The sequence below is a fragment of the Notamacropus eugenii genome, chromosome 2 (assembly GCF_028372415.1).
Source record: "Notamacropus eugenii isolate mMacEug1 chromosome 2, mMacEug1.pri_v2, whole genome shotgun sequence".
NCBI classification, from domain to species: Eukaryota; Metazoa; Chordata; class Mammalia; order Diprotodontia; family Macropodidae; genus Notamacropus; species Notamacropus eugenii.
In genome coordinates, this window is record NC_092873.1 from 30238518 (window position 1) to 30252854 (window position 14337).

The 14337-nt window shown below is 40.5% G+C and overlaps 1 pseudogene; it reads right to left on the reverse strand.

Annotated features, from left to right (window-relative positions):
* Positions 1 to 645: 645 nt before the first annotated feature.
* LOC140522573 (ferritin heavy chain-like) lies at positions 646 to 1185 on the reverse strand (annotated as a pseudogene).
* Between the last annotated feature and the right edge of the window lie 13152 nt (positions 1186 to 14337).

Sequence of the window (14337 nt, forward strand, 5' to 3'; positions counted from 1 at the left end):
AGGTCTTCCTGATTCTAGGCTCAGCACCCTTACCTGCTGGGCCATCATGCCTTCTTTTCCAACAGAGCAGCACTGGATTTTCACAATATCCTCAGATGTTATTTATCCTCTTTCCTCTCTTTTTCTTCCCCTTCTCCCTCCCTCTAACCTAGCCTTTTCACGTAACAAGCCTACATCCTATTCACAACCTTCTCTATTCCCCTAAGGGACAAGCAGGAACCAGAAAAACTCAACTAAGCTCCAAGTGTTAATGTATTCACCCCCTTCCCACACATGCTTGCATATAAACAGGATCTTCCTGAATCAAAATCCACTTACCTTAGGGAATAAATTGTAGAGAGTTTTTAACTCCATGGAAAGAAAAGACTTTCTAATATTGAGGGCTGTTCAAAATGGAATGGGATTCCTCAGATCATCGTGGGGGATCTTCACTATAGTGGCGATCTTCAAAAGATTGAGATAAGCATTCATTGGGGGTATTAGTGTGTTTGATTTTTTTTCATCAGTGCCCAGTCACTTTATTGGGATGTAAATGGTGCCAGTTTTTTAATACAGATTATGGTCAGATAACCCAAATATGCATGCACTGAAAGACAGTAGGAGTCAAGGCTGCAGTTCCCAGGTGCGGGGTAAGCCAGGTGTGGCTTAGCTCTCATTCTCACTGTCTCCAAAGGTGTACTTCTCAAAAAAGATATTCCTCTATGTCAGAAACCAAGGCTCCCATATTGTACAGGTTGGTTACGTGATCACTCAGGTGTCTGATGGACTTTACCTGTTGGTCCAGGTAGTGGGTTTTGATGAAACCATTTAAATGGGGGTCATTTCTGTTATTTGTCAGCTTGTGCAATTTCAGTAACGACTGAGTGACTTTTTTCCAGGGGCAGGACACACTCCACTGCATTCAGCCCACTCTCGCAGTCATCTCGGTGTTACTTCTTGATGTCTTGTAGGAAGATGCGGCCACCACGCTGGTTCCGAAGTTTCATCAGCTTCTCAGCATGCTCCCTCTCCTAGTGGGACTGGTGGAGAAAGTACTTGACAAAGTTCTTCAACGCTGCATCATCTAGGTAAAAGCAGTAAGACATGGAGAGGTAAACATAGGAGGCGTTGAGGTACAGGTGGATCTGGCGCTTCAGAGTCCTCGTGGTAAGTCTGCTGCACATGAGAGGGGGAGCATGTTGTCATGGCGGCGGCAGAGGCTGTGCAGGGGCTGGGGGTGAGACTCGGGCTGATGCTTGGGTGGCGGCGGAGGGAAGGGAGGACGCGGGCCTAGGGCCGCTGAGCAGGTGGCTGCAGCGGTAACAGGAGGATGGAAGAAGTGTTGCTTAGTAGAAATGAACGTGAACAAGGGCAGCTCTGGCCAGGAATTCCGGGCAGCGGATTCCGTACAAGCAGCGATGAAGCAGGAAACCTTAGCGACTCCGCCTTCCCTGCGTTTCTGCCTGATTGAGAGAATTCTTGAAGAGTCTTTTTTGTTGATGAGTTATATGAATTATTTCGGAGGAACTTTGGGTGTTTCATCCAATATTGATTCTGAGGCTCACGAAAAATGAAAGATTGAAATCGTTTAGCTGGCCAACAGGAGCATAGATTTTGATCTGAATGATCTTTCAGCATCTGTTCAACGTCACAGGATAGTGGCAGCCACGTATTTTGGTGTAAGTCAGTTCTTGGTTTTAAAGCTTTAGAAAGGCTAATATTATTTTAATGGTTAAATCCCTATTCTAGATAAAACTTACTACTTAGGAAATTAGATAAAAATTCAGTTCTTAAGCTATTAGCACAATAGCTAGCCCTGCAAAATGTCATTGCTGGAGTCAATACGAAAGCGTATCTTTCATGAATACCTGTATTTAGCAGCAAAGAGCCTCTCTGGAATCGGTTTCCTTTTGGAGCAAGAGGATGCGTTTGGAAAGAAGGTGCTGTTTTTTATAATGACGTTCTTGGAAGTGGAAATTTTACAAGGATGCTCTTGGAAGAATAGGGTTTGTGATTTTTTTAGGTTCCTTTTTTGTTTGTTTGTTTGTTTGTTTGTTTTTAGGAATGCTAAGTCCACAACGAAGAGCAAATATTTTAATTGAACATTTAGAGTAGAGGAAGGGAGAAAAGAGAGAAAGGAAGCGATAAACTTTGAGGATCGTACAGTAAAAAAGTAGTTAACATAGAATATGTTTATAAAACAGAACCTCAGGAAGACTAATAAATAGGAGCTTCAGGAGACCTTTTCACTGAGTAATCTCTTCTCATTTCCCTTCTTTGTGTTCCAGGGAACACTGTCAAGGTGGACTGTCTGGAGGGGCCTGGACAGCCTGCTGGCAGCTTTGCTGCTCCCAGCATCAGGAGAAGGTGTGGGGATTATACTCAGGGAGTCATTTTTTCTTTTCTTTTTCATTCTTGCTCTGGTCCCTCTCCTTCACCAAGGAGTGTAAGTAGCCTATGGCAACCTGCTCTGTGTAAATGCCATCCAGGGTTTTCACTTTTTGGGCAGCTGTGGAAGACTTGGGCTTGTGATAGCAGTAGCCCAATGCACCACACGTTGGAGACAGGCTCCAGGTGATGGTGCTCTCATCTGCAGCCATTGTAATACTACACTTACCACAAGCTAAGCTTGTCATTGTCCAGTCACGGAGGCCCTGAACAGCTTTGAGCTACATGGTGAACTCCAGAGAAGTGTTGGTAGCACCCCAGAAAAACAGGCTACCAACTTCAGTGATTTCGAAGGGGCAGGGGTAGCCTCCTGGCCCAGGAAATTGAACAGCTTCACCAGAGGAGGGGTCATACTATCCTTCTACTCTGTGTGGCTCAGTCAGCCATCCCCTTCAAATGCCCAAGAGAAAACACATTTCTAAGAGAAAAGAACCAGAGTGTGATTGGTGCCACAGGCAACATTTCAGACAACGACACTGGCGACTGGCAAAATCTGTCCATCTTTTGTCTTCTCAGTGAAGATGAGAACTAGCAGGGGACCAGATTACACTCATATTCTATCCTCTGAGGCTGGGCAATGAATTTCCAGTCAGAATTGTGTCCCAGCCGACCACATTCAGGGCACCCAAAGGAGTAGAGGTTTCGTTTACAATCCATTATCATTCTGAATCCAGCCCCACAAGTCATTTTGGTATTGGGCTGGCCATTGTAACCTATCTATGCAGGACTGGGGATGGCATTAATCTGGTAACCAAGGCCAAGTTGCCCCAACTTATTCTCTGCAAATGCAAACACACAGCCAATTTCTGTCAAAGATAGAGTGTGGTTCCTCCCACAAGCAGCAGACAAGATCACTTCCTTGCTGAGGACTTCCATGAGTTTCGGGGCTTCCACTCTCTTGGTATCACGCAGTTCCAGTTACCCCTTTTCATTGTGATCCCAGCTCCACACTTCCCTTCTGTGGTGAAGAGGAGACTTGGAGCAGCACAGGGGTCAGAGACCACCATCCCCACCTAGATCCCAGAAAGACAGGCGTCTCTGTGGTGTCCCAAAAGTTCTGCCCCAGATTGCTGTAAGCACCTTGTTATGTAGTCACTTCCTTCTGAAAACTAAGTCCAGATTGGTTGCTCCCAAAATCAAAAGATGCCCTCTGCCTTTAGAGCCTTCGGGATAATAGGAGAGGGAAAGAGCCTGGGTTACCTGGCCCCTGCCTTGCACTCACAGTCCTCCCTTGGTGTGCTCCATCTCCAAGATGATCGAGAAGGAGTTTTAGAAGGATGCTGGGAATTTTTGGAGGAGGAGGTTAAAGCAGGGGAAGACAATGGCATGGCCTTTGGCATCCCAGCAGAGGCCTCTTGGAGTTTAGGATTTGATGGCCTTTGAGAATCCTCCTCCCCTCTTGCTGAGGCCAGGACAATAACACCCAGGCAGCGGGACTGACTCAGTTCCCAGAGGTCGCTGATTCCTGATTCCCCTGGCTTGAGAAGTGCTTGTACCACCTTCCTTCTGTCCAAGAACACCCCGCCATCCTAGTTGGGAGTAGTGGTGAGAGAAGCCCCAATCCCTCCGTATATCTGAGGTGATCAGCAAAGGTGAGCCAGACAGCAAGGTGAGCCACCTTTAGTGGTCAGCAGAAGAACAAGTTACTAACGTACCGTGTTCTCCTGAAGCTGAGGCTTGGGACGGGGCTAGACACATAACCTTCAGTACCTACACACTTAGAGGAGGTTTGGTGTTTTCCTTTGGGACATTGGCATTGAAAGGCTTTGGTGTTAATGTTTTTTCCTCTATTTACCCTATTACCTAGCTCTTTCAATACTTAGGTTATGTGTATATCTATCTATATATATGTGTATATATATATGCAGATATATATTCATATCCCTATCTATATGTAATTTGTATCTGTGTCTATATCTATCTCCATATCTATACTGTGTATGTGTGTATATATATGTATATATATATATATATATCTGTATCTACATCTATAGCTATATCCCTGTCTGATCTGCTTATTTTTATTTCGATATCAATATTCAATCTTTATCTGTAGGTATAGTTGTCTATATCTATATTGATATCCATTCCTCTAATCTGTATTTACATATCTGTATCAGTGTATCTATATTCATATGCATATTTATATCCATATCTCTCTCATTTCTATATGTTCTTATTTCCAAATATATATCTCCAATCTGCATCTGTAGCTATACCTATCTTTATCTATATCTATATTCATGTCCATATCGATATCACATCTGTATACATGTTTGTACCTATATTTATGTCTTTATCTGTCTATATGATATCTGTATGTGTATTGATATATTCATACATTCATATCCCCATCCATAGAAAATCTGTGCCTGAAATCTTTATCTATATTAATGTCCATATCCATATCTAATCTGTACCTATATCTGTATCTATCTCTATCTACATATAAACATACACACATACACAAATATGCATGTCTCCTACATGTGTGTGTATATGCATATTTTCTGTGCATGGATTTAAATTCTCAACCCCAATTCAAAGACAAGACAAGAGATTCTGAAGTAATGACAAAAGTTTCCCTAGTTAATGTATTAGTCTTCAAATAGATATTTGGTCATAATGTCCCCTACCCTTCACTCTGTAGGCCCACCTAGCCTTTTCCAAACCAGAAGTCAAAAGCATATGTTATATTCTGTTTCTTTTCTCTCATTCATATAAATATTCCGTTGCTAAACTCAGCTCACTCTGTCGGTGCAAGGGGACCTTCTGTCAGGAGAGATATTCAGCAATGATCCCTTCTCTTTCCTAAGAAAACTTCTAAAATGGTATAGGGGGAGATTGCTTTCATTACAAAATCTGAGTTCCCTTGTCAGTAAGAACCAAGAATGGATATTTATTAAAACATATAATTTTATCATCCTAACTTATATAAAGCAGTCTTTGTGCTCCTGTGTGTATCTTTAGTTAAAGAGGTTCCCTCATTATGTACTTTTCTTTTCTTTTTCCCAAGTTAATTGATGAATATAACAGCGAAATATCTCTCTCCACCCATTTCTGGCCAAAGGGAAAGAAAACAACAACCCTCATCACTGTGCTTTTTGGTTTGCTTTGTAACAGAGATCTTTCCTTCTTATCTGTAAAAATTACTTTTCTATTAAATGAGGGCAACTAGGTGATAGCTGGTCTGGAGTCTAGAATATCTAAGTTCAAACCAGGCCTCTGGCACTTTACTGCTGTGTCCTGGGCAAGACACAGGAAAATGAAAATAATAATACCTATCTCCTACAGTTTTGAGCAATATTAGTTAAGTGATTAACATAGTGTCTAGCACATGGTGGTACTTAATCCGAAGTGTGGGGGAAAAAAATTGGTGTTCTCATAAACACACTCGCAAACATTTACTAGAATTAGTTAGAGGTAAATAAATTCATTGCCAGGTACTGAACCAATGAATTTCATAGATGTGTATGTACTCATACATATATTTAAATACCTTGTTATTTCTATGATTTTAGTCAGAAAAATCTTGTATTTTAGTAAGGTATATGTATATGAATATATAAAAATAAAGATATGATACTCATTATTTGACTGTTTATTATGGGAGTTCTCAAAGTTATGAGGCTGCCTTTTGCTTGTGTCTGGATTTGGTTCATGGTAGCTGTTTAGGCAATGCCCAGTGAGAAAACTTCTACCATTCAGGGGATCAGTAATTATCTTGCAACATATGGTCGTACAATATTGCCCAGAGGACTGAAAGGTGATATTAACTGTCTAGTGCATTTTATTGGCAGAATATGAACTCAGATTTTCTTTCTCCAGAGACCAGTCTGTTATACTGCCTCCGCTGGATGTTACCGAGGGAATCCTAAATTGTAACATGAATATATATTCACGAATTGACCACTTCTAAAATTAAATGTCACCATTCCTACTTAACATTAACATATTTCCAAGGCCCTCCCGTTTTGTCCTTGTCTGATGTGGTGACCCTGCACAAGTAATTTTTCCTTATATCATCTACAGTTGTGAGAAACAAACGAAGTAGTAGTAAATTGCTCTTGAAGTGCTTAGAGTTGTGCCTGGCACATAGTTAATTCTACAGAAATGTAAGTTATGAATATCGTCATCAGTGTTGTTATTATTTCTACATATAGGAAAAGAACCAAGCCCCACCATTAGACTGCTGCAAGCTTCAGGGATTTTCCTGTGTGCCATTAGCGCTTTTACCACTTGGGATCAGCAGTGTGTCTAATGCCAGACACCCTCTCAGACCTAGAGCCACATACCCTGAATCTAAAGTACTTTGAGAGCCAAGTTCCTATCTGTAGGAGACCAAGGGCTAATCCTCAAATTACATCCCACTAAAGTTTGCTTGAAATATGTCCAATTTGTGTATTGTTTCTTTTGTCATTTCTTTGCAGTCCCCTCTGACTTATCAAAAGAGGCACCTATTAAGCATTTGCTGCTAATAAGTGGGGAAGAGTCCCTGAATGCCAATTCAACAGTTTTTCTATGTTAAGTAAACTAGTGAGTTTCACCTCTACCATGTGATGGCATCCATTGATAATGAAATGGCAACTCTTTGGAGCAATAAATTTATCTACTAAACAGTCACTCATCTCTGACTACCAACTCATGAAACAGCCTTTTCACATGTAACACAGTCAGAAGTACCTTCTCCCTCATGCACACAAGAACTGATGAACTAAGCAGAGATTCTTCAATATTCTCCAGAAAAACCCTCACATTCTCCATCTCATTCCTGCAAGTATTCCAAGAATACAATTTTGTGATGCTTAATTTACAGGAATTACACAAGATCAAAAGCTAGTCACCTGAGCATTTAGAAAAACCTGCCATGTTTCTCCACCTCAGTTCTCTGCCAATGTGGTTTTACTTCAACGACATATGCTAACTGAGTCAAAGTTGCCTTGGAAAAGGCAGGTTGACCCCTGAACCTGACCATATTTTCCTTTAATGAACTTCTAAAAATATTGCGTTGACAGGCTCGTTTTCATGAACAGTGATTGTCAAAGGAGAAGCGGTGAATATCAGAGTTGAAAAGAAACCCAGTGAGCATTTAATTCAAACTACATACTTGATAAAGGGTGACAATCGCAACTTAACTGTCAGCCTCTGCTTCAAGACTTTCAATAAGACCTTGCACTACTCTCAATGGCAGTCATCCCGCTTTTGGATAGCTCTAACTGCTTGAGCATTTTTCTTTAGAACAAACTGAAATATAGGCTTCATGTATACATTGCTTCCATGTCTGTCCTTGAGCGTCAAACAGAACAAATCAAATTTCTCTTCCATTAGTTGGGCCTTTCAAGTACTTAAAGAGAGTTATTCTGTTACTCCGTGGTCTTATCTTGCCAGGATAAACAACTCAACCAATTGTTCAACCAATCTCAAGGCAGCATGTGCCCCAAGCTATTTATTATAGAAACTGCATATGTCTGGATACCGTCCAGCTAATCCATGCCCTTCTGAAAATGTGGGGTTCAGGAATGAACACTAGACTCTATTTGGGCTTTCACCAGGGGACCATCACCTCCTTATTCCAGAAGCTTTACCATTCTTGACATTACAAGTTCACTAATACTCTCAGATCTTTCTCCAGGCAAACTGCTAATGACATACTACCTCAGCAGTTTATTTCACAAAACCAAGTGTAAGACTTACAATCTTGAAAGTAATCTTATTAAATTTAGCCAATATTTGAGGCCAGTCACGATCTTTTCCATTCTTTTTTATCCTTTTGTAAAGACAATCGAGACAGTAGTTATTCTTCTCAAGGCCTTCCTATGCTAAACAGTCTTGCAAATATCATCAAGAGTGGTCCAAAAATCTCACCCAGCAATTCTGTCACTTCCCAGGGAGGTAATTTTCTTAGGCTCCATGATCTGAATTTATCAAGGATATCTTTGATTTCCTTACTTAATTCACTAATGAAATAAATTTGTAGAAATTTATGAATATATATTAAATATTATCTAATTTGTACTAATTTGCTAATTAGCAATTTTCATTCTGTCCTTTCTTCTTCAAAGGTTTTACAAGCAAAGAAAAAAGCATAATAATTGGGCAGCTCTGTCTTTTTTTCTGCTTTCCTTTAATTTTATCCCATCTACCCTGGGTAATGGGCAGCAATACCTAGTTGCATCTTCATGGGAGACTTTCTCCTCTGAACCATCGCCTTGCCCTGACCATTTCTCTGCAACTGATGGGGGGTTCTCTTTACTTCAAGGCTGTCTTGGTCCACTCTCCACCCCTGCTTTGATACTGTCCACAAAGAAGTCTGCTATGTCCTCAATGGCCAATATGTGGTTCCAAGGTATTTTTTGTCTTTGTGGGGATCTAGCTGTTACCCTGGGTAAACTTGTAGACTCTGAAGTTGCATAAATCTCCACCTTCTTGTAATTGGATGGCTTTCTATGGGTCTGTTATCATGTGTGGTCCTGTCACACCAGGATTTCTTAACACAACTCCATCATGGGCTGAAGACCTCAACAATGATCTCTGTTGTTCCCCACAAGTTGCCCTTTAGGTGGGATCCCTACCCATATGTCCTCTTCCAATTCATGGTATGTGTCTGCAAGAGAATATGCCCTGGTTTTATAAGGCGCAGCGGTTTGGTTCTATCAGAGGTTTTCTCAGCTGAAGCCACAATTACACAGTATACTTTCTTTTAGTGTTTTTTTTTTTTTTTGAAATGCCAATGACAGCTCTATATCTGTCACACAGCTGAAATCTCAGTTCCCCTAAATCGGCACATCTATCAACCTTTGGCAAAATCAGATCCTAATCCTTCCAGGTCACTAGGAAGAAAGACAAAAGTCAATCTTGCTCCAAGTAAATGATAGGTGGTTTGAGTCCTGATCTCTGGATCCCCGGCAGAGCAGTTCTGCAGAGATGCCTCTGTGTTTCATAACTTAAGAGTTATTTGTTTAGGATACTGACTCCATGGTGAGCCCCCAGGCAGGATAGTAACTGTGAATGTGCTATCTAAGGGCAGAAGTGAGCTTAAGTCAAGACTCTTTTCACCAGCCAGTGCCTGCACAGCCTCCCCTGGGGATGACGTAGCCCAGTTCACTCCAGACTCCACCTCCTGTCTTTACAGCACAGGGTGACCCATCTGAAAATCAAAGCACTGAGCACTCAGGAGTCACCAATGGCACCGCTGTCTCTTTGGTCTGTAAGGAGAAAACTGGTGACTAACTTCAAGGGAACTCAGAGGATACTGAAAGAGGGCAGGGTGGGGATAAAGGTGTAGAGAGAGAAGTTGCAGGGAGGAAGGGCAGAGGAAGGAGGAGCAAAGGGAAATGGAATCCTGTGTTTGGTAGTGCAGGACTGCAATGTTCAGGTTGTGGGACTTCCCTGAAGACATGAGTATTTCAAGGGAAAGTTATTAAATTAAATCACATGGAAAGACAAATCATAACACTCCCCCCAATAAAACCAGGGCATATACTCTTATATATAGACACAGCATGAATGCGCATAGGAGGGATGTGTAAGGATCCCACCTAAAGGGCAAACTTGTAGGGAAAGTATGGTCTGCGTTCCATGTGGAGGGGCAGCTCACACTTGTGATGTTCCAGAATAACTGATTTCTTGTCATTCGGCATGTTTTCTGCTTGGTATGGGAATACATTGGATACACTGTTCGATACATGGTTGCACAGGTTCTGCATTGGTCTTGTAATGGCTAATATGTTCTCACTTGCGTTTTGATCTGATGGCTATATACATATACATGTGTACATACGTACATGTGTGTATGTGTATATACATATGGACATATACACACACACCACACATACACATACATACAGATATGTGTATGTACATATATACAATATCATACAATTTTCCCTCCAACTATCCTAATACTGAGAAAACTCTCAAGGGTTACAAATAACTTTCCATGTAGGAATATAAACACTTCAACTTTCATAAGTCCCTTATGATTTCTCTTTCCTCTCTACCTTTTCATTCTTTAGATTTTGGTACTTGAAAATCAAGTTTTCTATTCAGCTCTGGTCTTTTCATAAAGAAGGCTTGAAAGGCTTCTGTTTTACTGAATGTACATTTTCCCCCCAGGAATTACTTGGTTTGACGTCTAGAGTTCCTCTGACCTCTGGAATATACTATTCCAGTACTGTGGAAATAAAATCAGGACAAGACAAATCTGGCAGCTTGGACATTATAGCATCTCTGCTAGATCTTGTGTTATCCTGCTTGTATTTCCACAATACTCCAATTGTTTCTTTATGACTGCTTGCAACATTTTTTTCCTTGACCTGGGAATGCTGGAAATTGACTACAATATTCCTAGAAGTTTTTCTTATGAAATCTCTTTAAGAAGGTGATGTGAAGATTTTTTTCAATGTCTATTTTACCCTGCGATTCTAGAATATCAGGGCAGTCTCCCTTGATAATTTCTTGAAAGATGATGCCTAGTTTGTTCTTTTTTTTTCTGATCATGGCTTTTAGGTAGTCCAAAAAATTTTAAATTGTGTCTGTTGGAACTATTTTACAGGTTCTTTGTTATTCCAGTGAGATATTTAACATTGTTTTCTATTTTTTCATTCTTTTAGTTTTGTTTTATAGTTTCTTGATGTTTCATAAAGTCGTTAGCTTCGATCTGCTCCATTCTAATTTTTAAGCAATTATTTTCATCAGAGAGCTTTTGGACCTCCTTTTCCATTTTCTCAATTCTGATTTTTAAGGCAGTCCTGTCTTCATTTGCTTTTTGGATCTCTTTTGCCATTTGGGTATTTTAAGGTGTAATTTTCTTCATTATTTTTTGGTGGTGGGTATAGCAAGCTGTTGACCCATTTTATATGATTTTCTTCCATCATTCTCATTTCTCTTCCCAATTTTTCCTCTTCTTCTGTTACTTGATTTTCAAAATCCTGTTTCACGACTTCCAGGGCCTGTGACCAATTCATATTTTTCTTACAAACTTTGGATGTAGGAGTTTTGACTTTGTTGTCTTCTTCTTCTTGTATGTTTCGATCTTCCTTGTGACCAAAGTAAGATTCTATGCTTTTTGGTTTTATTACTACTTTACTACATTAATAAGATTGACGTTATTGCTTGCTTTATGGGTATATTTCTTTTACATGCATATCCCCTTTATTACTACTACTGCTGCTACTACTACTACTACCACTACTACTATAACTACTATTACTATTACTATTACTACTACTGCTACTACATATAGCATATATGTAGAGAATTAATATTTGCACACACTTTATACATATAAAAACTTTTGATCCTTTGAAAATCTATGGAAGGTGGGAGGCATTGTTATGGTTTTTCAGATGAGGAAACTGAGACTATGGAAATTTAAGTGACTCGATCATGGTCACATCACTAATCATTTCCTGGAGCAGAATTTGTACTCAGTTCATACTGACTCCCAATCTAGTACCTTATCCATGGCATCACCACATAGCACCTTTTATAAGTTTACTTTCCTTAGAGATTTACTCCTTTCACAACTCTTCCCTCCACGTTCTCTATTTCCTTTATGGTTGATTCACTTTACTTTTTAACCACGTAAAAAGTAGACAGTCATATCCAATTATTTCTGTGAGTTCTCTAAGCAGCATATAGGCAGACGCATCCAATTGTAACATTCCTTCTATCTTTATCGGTGTGTTTCACTTTCATTTTCTTATTTTATATATCTTCTGCATTTCTTTGAAATTTCTTCCTCCTTTTGAGATGGTTTTCGGGATTCTTCTCCATCTGGAATCCTGATTAGATGGAGTCTACCTCTTGTTCCATCAGCTCAAGTTCATATTCAATTGTTCCTAAACTTTTCCTAAATTTTTCCTCCCGATATTTAGTCTCTGAAATTCTTCACGCATCCAAAATCTTCTCTATCTTCTTTTCATTCAATTTATCTGATTCATTTTCTATTCCATTCTATCCTATTCCCTTGGAAGCTGGGTTCCTGGGGGTGTTACGGTCACCATATTACAGACTATAGGGTGGAAAAGTTGTTTGACATCACCACTTGCTGTACATAGAGTAACTCTTTGAGTCATGCCCTCTAAAGAATGCTGCTGATCCTGAATCAAGAACTGTCAAGGTGATGCTTATTCAATTAACAGACCTCTCATGTGATTTGGGATATTTTCTTCTCTCAGAAGGATGTCATTGTATTTTCTTGCCATCTTCTGATTGTAGTAAAGGGTTGAATAATTCCCTAGCATTTTCATTAGTAGCAATTATTGTAGGTGATGAAATGCGTACCTAGCGAAACATTTAATAAAGTTTAACTAATACTCTTTTTATTTACTCCTATGTCCCATCTTGCATTTGACATTCTCCTCAAAATGTCTACAGCATGACTTGCTCAACCATATCTTCCTCTTGGTGCCTACACACCTGCTACACAAACCAGCTGTTCGGCCCAAGCACTGGGCCTTGTTACGGAGCCCAGGATCTCCAGAGCACAGGGATGCAAATGTTTAAACGAAATGAACAATATTATATGAGCAATTTGCATGTTGACACACAGCACAGCACCTGGTATAATCAGAAAAAATATGAGTGTGGAAAAAGTATTCAGAACGTTTTGATTATGGGCGAGAGCTTTCCACACACGACTATCAACGAAAAAATAAAATCCCAGAGACAAAAGCACACCAGGAAGTGACCCCTTAGCAGCTCACAAGCTTTTAAGCTTGCTTGAGGGTTCACATCTACTGAAACTTATTCTAGTGAATACCCAAGTCCTTTGAATTTCTTCCTCTAAAGATTAAGCCATATTTATTATTTAATAATATGTGTAAAGGATTTTGAAAATTTCCAAGTTACATAAAAATGTAACTTCATTCAACCCAAGTGGGGTAAGGGAGGGACAGTATGTGAGTTACTTTTTATAATTAATTCTATAAAATTACACTGTAAAGGTGAAAATAGTTAATTTATTTAAAATAGAAAAACAGGGTGTAACAAAATAACACTGAAGCAGGTTTCAATGCCCATGAGCCAACCAAGTTAGGGCACCAGGACTTCCCTCACATCCCCCTCACAATCTACCCTATCCCTTTTAACTTTCCCCCTACACTCATTATCAACCCAGCCTCCTATAGCTCCACCCCTCCCACTCCCCCACCCCAGGGACTGAAAGTTGTTTTTGAGTCTAGTTGAGATCTAGGCCCCAGCTCTAGGGGAGGTCATGGTGGGATCAATAACTCACCCATCTGATGACCACCAAGGGTGTCTCATGTTGATGTCTGGCGCACCTCAGATACACTGAGAGGGTAGAGGCGACTGTCACTACCACTCCCAACTGGGATGACTAAGGTCTTCCTGGACTAAAGGAAGGCTGTCCCAAGCCAGGTTGGGAAACCTCCAGAAACCAAATCAATCCTGCTTCTTGAGTGGTAAACTCCCAACAGGAGGGGAGGGGGACCCTCAAAGGCCACAAAACCCCTCCCCTTGCTAGGAGCTGCCTGGCCATACCTTCTTCTTTCCCTGCAGATGGTGTGGTTGTCCTCCTCCTCCTCTTCCTTCTCATCCTCTCTTCCTGCTTTTAGTCCTCGTAGTCCTCCCCCTCATCTGTGTCTCATCACCATATTCCTTTTCCTCTGCTCCCTTTTCTCCAACACTTTTGCATCCTTGCCTCCTCTCTCTCCAGTTCCTACTATCTCCTTCCTTTTCATTATCTTTTGCCTTCTTTTCCTTATCTTTTTCTTCTTTCTTGACCTTTTTGTGCCTCTTCCTCTCTTCTTTTCTGTTTTCTCCTCCTCATCAGTATTTCTTGATAGCACGGATCCTCGCAGAGTTGAACAAGAACTTAGTAAGTGTTTCATCCATCTCTCTATTGAGATGTTTCTATGCCCCATCAATGAAACTCAAGTGCCCCCA